Source organism: Sus scrofa, chromosome 3 (assembly GCF_000003025.6).
Source record: "Sus scrofa isolate TJ Tabasco breed Duroc chromosome 3, Sscrofa11.1, whole genome shotgun sequence".
NCBI lineage: Eukaryota > Metazoa > Chordata > Mammalia > Artiodactyla > Suidae > Sus > Sus scrofa.
This window is the reverse complement of record NC_010445.4, coordinates 82,129,185-82,135,184: the sequence shown is the minus strand read 5'-3', so window position 1 is coordinate 82,135,184 and position 6,000 is coordinate 82,129,185. Positions and strand designations below refer to the sequence as shown.

Below are 6,000 nucleotides of genomic sequence, written 5' to 3'. Positions count from 1 at the left end.
ATCAAGTTTTGGCATCTTTCTACATGTTGTCTTCATATTTTTAACATCCTTTTTATTATATTTTTACTAATCAAGTCTTCCCACTGTACTTCTATCTTTACACATTCTCTTGAAAGTGTTCATTCATACCCAAATTGGGACAAGCAACAGGCATGCAAGTTAGGCCTCTTACTGATCACTTATTTTCAGTGTGAAAGTTTAAAACAACTTCTTAGAATTTCAGTTCATTCTTTGAGCTTGAACAAATAATATATGAACAAGCTCACTTCTATACAGTTAAGGGTTGAGACCATAACCTTATTTATCATTAGACAGAGTAAAGATCTGTTACTGTGTTTCAAAGTGAGAGTCTGAAGTTGTGCTATCCAAGTGCCCATCTGCTACTCTTTCTATGATATGGCCACATCTCCTCTCTCTGATCAACAATGAGAATAAACTGGTTTAACCTAATGTAAGAATTTGAATTCTACAATAAGAGTATATGCTTAAAATATTAATACCTTGCAATTAAGTAATGGATTAAATTTATATTTACTTATAATATCAAGTTGTCAGTGAAAGTTCTCTTAGACTTCATGAGACTGTTTTGGGTGACAGTCCTGTTTTCTAGAATATGCTAGAAAACAGTGAAAATTTAAAGCACCAATGCCACACAGTTGTTTGTGTTTGTGGGCACATGAATGCATGTGATTATGCTTGTGTGTATATGGGTAATAGGGCATTAACACCATCTCCCAGACGCTGTGCTGCTGTATGAGTTGGGATTTGTTTTTTAAGAAAATCAAGCCATATTTTTTGTCTTCCCATTCTTAAAGATGAAGCAATTTACAGATGCTCAATCCTTTTTTAGGGATAATTCTCAAAGCATCATTCAGATATCCTTTGAGCTGAGCACACGATATGCACATCATGAATACATATAATCACTGCATGGTCCTTTGTGAAGATTTTGAAAATAGCATCTAAAAGCTGATCGTGGGTCTCCATCTGAGGACATGCACTTGGTGAGTGTGGCTGAGCCATTTCTGGCTACTCATTTCTTCTTTCATGGGCCCTGTTCCATTTCATTGGTCCTAATAGTTAGAAAGTAAATCACAATTTCTGGACCCCTTTATGAATTGTATGGTTCAGCCCATCCAATGCACATAGCACTTGAGTATTTTCAACCCATGCCACATACATGGATATTTTTAAAATGCTTCGTCACCTTAAAACTAGCTACTTTCATTCTCTTCTAGGCTGGCTTAGGGCTGATTGGACCAAAATTCCAGAACATGATGTAGCAAGTTGTACACCTACTATTTATCTACTAGAAACATTTGCAAACACCCAGCATGCAATTAAACAAAAGTAATCCAATCAGCAAAATCCTTTCTTGTTATCACTGTTACTCATTATTAATAATGAGTATTCACTTATTATTTCTCACTCTTTTCAATACGAAAAGAAAATTTCATATTTCTTTTTCTTCAGAAATATTAAACCAAGATATTTTAGAAAATTCATAGATGTTATTTGGAACTCAGAAAACAGCCTAGAAGACCATGCATCCTTTTCCTATTTGAGATATCGGAAAACTGAAACTATTTGCTTCTTTTTTCCATTTTTTTTCCTTTTATTACATCTCCCCATCCTGGAAATCTAAGATAAAAACACTGTATCTATAATACCTATAAAATCTTACATTCTCCAGTTTGGGGCACCTAAGATTTTTCTGATAAGCTTTTTCATTTGAACCTAAATTTCACACCATGTGGCACCCCAAATGACTTTGACTGCCCCCAACCCCTTTTCTGGATGTGACAGTCTTTCAGTGAAGAAACAGATATCCAAAATCATGTATTTTTTGAAACATAAAGGAGAACATGAAAGATTTGCATCTCATTACCATTTTTATAAAAATGATCTTTGAGATTCAAAAGATGTAAGAATTGTAAGCAGGGAAGTGGTTCATGCAACCCTCAATCTCCACAAACTAATACAATAACATTAAAATAAATAAAATAACCTAGTTTACTTTATTCATTCAGTAAACTTTCATATATATATGTGTGTGTGTTATAGATAATTCATAAACAACATGCCTCATTACTTACTCTCTAAATTCCAAAATTTATTTTCCAATTTAGAATGCAATTTTTGAGTGTCTTCTATGTGTTCAGCAGAGTGCTCATATTTTTGGCCAGTATGTTTTAAAATAAATACTAACATAATTTTACTACAGAAAAATGCTAGAATAGTTAAATATAAAATATATGAGAAAGCAACATGCAATTCATAACCAACTTTTCTGGGAGCATGAGAGCCAACTAATGGGTTTTTTTTTTTTTTTTGGAGAACCTACAATATGTAGAGTTACAAATAAATTTTATCATCTAGTTCTTAACCTTGTGTATCTGTGATAAAGTTGGGGCGAGATGAGCAAAGGTATAGATAGAAGAGGACAGCCACCAGAAGTTTAAGAGGGTCAATCAGACTATCACTTTAGCTAGACAGTAAGGCTAGAGTCTGCTGAATTGTTTCTGTCTGTTCCTGTGGACAGACCAATGACAGCTGCAAGACCAGTGATACCAAGAACAGTGAGCAAGTACTGATGAACCTCCTCCCTCAGCCTTCAGGAACTCCTGGATGCCAATGGGCACTGCATACAGAGGGGGTCACCTAAGCACTTGCGAAGAAGGTAAGGGAAAAAATCACTCTCTCTCCCATATTCCCTTTAGTCAAAGGGTTTTATTACCTACCTTTTGAGAACCAAACAATCGCTGCTTACCTCTCCAGCTTCATGTCTTATCTTTGAACCTCTGGATCCAGTGAAATTTAAGTGATTTCAGTCCCAATATATACAGTTTTTCCTCAGCACCCGTGGGGATTGATAACAGGGCCAATGTGGCTACCAAAATCCAGGATGCTCAAGTACCTTAGTCTGCTCTGGATTCAACCAACCAAAGATCATAAGCAAAGAACTACCTGATTCATGGTTGGTTGAATCCAAGGATGTAGAATCCATGGATATGGAGGCCTGACCATATCACACCCTGGGTCATTGTAAGACAGGTATATTGCATTCTATGCTTGGAAAATGTTTCTCAATACTTTTGGGACTGATTAACTGCTACTTTAGACTTTACCTTTAATGTGGTATCTTCAGTGCCCAGTGCCTAAGCTGCTTCCCTGCTGTGTACCCCCATTTCAGCCTTTATTGATAATTTCAAGTATGCCTGCCTTTCATAATTAAATAAATTAGCACATGACAAACACCTAGACTAGTATCCAGCATGTCATATTCAAAATGTATTAGCCATTATTATTCTCTCACTTTAAAAATTTTTTTGATTCTTAGGTAGTATCCCTTATCAAAATCTGACCTAGTTTCTGCCTTGTTCACCTACATAGCACATTACTTAATGCTGTGTCAGGCACATGGTGAGCAGCACTGAATCTCAGCTGAAAGATAAAATATTATAGATATTACACATATCTATTGGTATTTAGATTTAATACTTACTCCTATCCCCAATAATACTTCTCATCAAAACTCCAATCATGATTTTGCTTGTCAAAAATTTAAAAATTAAAAAGTAGAAGAGGAAGGATGAGAGAAAGGGTGGTGCAAATGAAAAACTATCACACTTCCCATTACCATAAATGGTGGCTAGACAGGATTTTTTTGTAGGACCTGTGTGATTGTGTGCAGATGTGATTTTTAAAAAAAATACTGTAGTTCTTATTTAGCATATTGCTTGGCTCTGAGTTCTTGCTGGTGTTTCACAAGATGGAATATTATGCTTTAAGAACAATTTAGGTCTATAATTTAAATAGAATACTCTTCACTTCATAATTAGTATTTAAGAGTTTTTTACCATATCCAGGACTGATATAAATACTAGGAATGTGGGGGCAAGGAGGAGTTAGCTCTGAGGAAATTACAGTTCTTATGGTTTAACATAGCCTTCTGCTACAAGGTGAATTTCATTATCATTGAATCTGCAACTTGTGTTTGTGTTGCTATTGAAATGCTTTTCTTGTTCTGGTGAAATAGACACACATACATACACACACAACCACATTTCTAATTTCTACTCATACTCATTCTAAAACTACACCACTTCATGTCTTCACCAGCCCCTACTTCCAGTGTAATCCCAAATTAGTCCCCATGGAGAACAAGCTCTAAAGCTTGACAGATAAAAAGGGGTTACTGCTCATTACAAAGCATCTGTAGCATTTCTCTCAATCGAAAAGCATGTTGCCTTCCTTCTAATTCTGCCCAGTCTCTCTGCATTCTGGAGTATCATTTGTTAACTGGATGTATGGATGTATTTGTATAGATGTACATGACCCATTCTAGTTTACACTTTTATTTTCAACTTCTCTAGACCATGTAAATGGCACTTTCAATGGGAAAGCGGAGAGGTTTTAGTGATTTTATGATGATAACACCCTTGTTGGCACTATCTATTGAAATCCAACCCATGGAAGAAGGTTATTTCCATGAAGAAGATTTTCTCCTTAAATTTGGATATAACAGAGGGTAGGAAACACACTTTGTAACATTTATGGCACCTGTAACTTGAACATAATATTTTGCTCCAGGTAGGATTGAAACTGTGATAGCCCATAATATCCATATCCTATCTCCCCAGTGTCACTGAGAAATATGTGTCCTCTTCTTTTGTTTTCTAAACTAATTTTTTACTTTTATAAAGTGAATCTTTCATCAGAAGTTTCTTCTACTACTATATTTTGTAAAGATCCCAAGAAGATACATTTCTCTCTGGAAGTGACTGTTAGGACAGAATTATAAACAACCAAATATATCCAGATTAATATAAATGTCCTGCATTGGACAATCTGCCCTCACCATAAGTGATTCTTTAATAAGATTGAGCAGTTCACCTGAGAAAAGCACTTGAGACAGAAACTGTGTCACTTGTCCAAAAGGGGGACACAGACAAATATTTTCATCTAATTCTTGTTCAGTGCCTGACTCCAAGCTACACATCATTCACATTTTTATCCATCACACTTTAAGTATTGTTGTAACAAGAGCAAACTGCAAAGTTTAAGAGCATGTGTTCTGTCCCACCTAGCAGATAGTTGATTAAATGGACTTTCAGGGTATGGAAAAATGAATTAATTTGGTACAAGAAAAAAAGGGAGCCAAGGAGAAAAGCAATGCTATCAAGAAGTGGCCAGTGCCAGGATGGGTAGCTTTGTCTTTTTCTAAATCTTGGAATCAGGCTGGGGTCACTGATTCTAATTAGCAACAGATCAGCTCCTTATCCCACACAGGTCCTGTGGAGCTGAAGAAAATGAACCTGATCTGCCAAGTCAGAGCTTGCCTTTAATTTGGGGAGGGAAATGGGGACACCTACACATAGCCAAATCCTCCTGCTGGGCTCTCTATTAGGCACCAAACAGCAAAGGAGGGTAAGAATAAGTGGGAATAAAACAAAATGAGAAGGAGAGGAGATAAATTATGAAGATAAGACAAGGCTGTTGGAGCAGATGGGGAAAAAAGGAAGAAGGAGTTAGGGGAGGACCAGAAAGCCCAAAGTGATAAAATCAAAGGTAACTTTCAAGATCCATTAGTTTATTTCATCTCCTCTTCCTGGGCTTCCTTATTTAATAGGAATCTAAAGATCATTTAATTAGCATCTCCCAATGTGGCTCAGCTATGATAACCTGACTAGTATCCATGAGGATGAGGGTTCGATCCCTGGCCCCACTGAGTGGGTTAAGGATCTGGCATTACTGTGAGCTGCTGTGTAGGTTGCAGATGAGGCTCAGATCTGGCATTGCTGTGGCTGTGGTGTAGGTAGGCAGCTGCAGCTCTGATTTGACCCCTAGCCTGGGAACTTCCATATACCACAGGTGTGCCCCTAAATTAAAAACAAAACAAAACAAAACAAGGTCACTTAATCACTGTATATTTGCTGAGCACCTACAATGGGCCAGGAGCTTTGCTTACATAATTTTGCTTAATCTTTGTAGCAGACC

General features: G+C 36.6%; 1 long non-coding RNA gene across 1 annotated transcript in view; it reads left to right on the top strand.

The window, feature by feature from the left end:
* The window catches only part of LOC110260010, a 62,669-nt gene continuing 57,525 nt past the window's right edge, over window positions 857-6,000 (top strand). The window contains exons 1-2 of the long non-coding RNA XR_002342710.1: window positions 857-1,004; window positions 2,543-2,680. This is a non-coding gene — a long non-coding RNA (uncharacterized LOC110260010). The remainder of the gene's footprint in view (window positions 1,005-2,542; window positions 2,681-6,000) is intronic.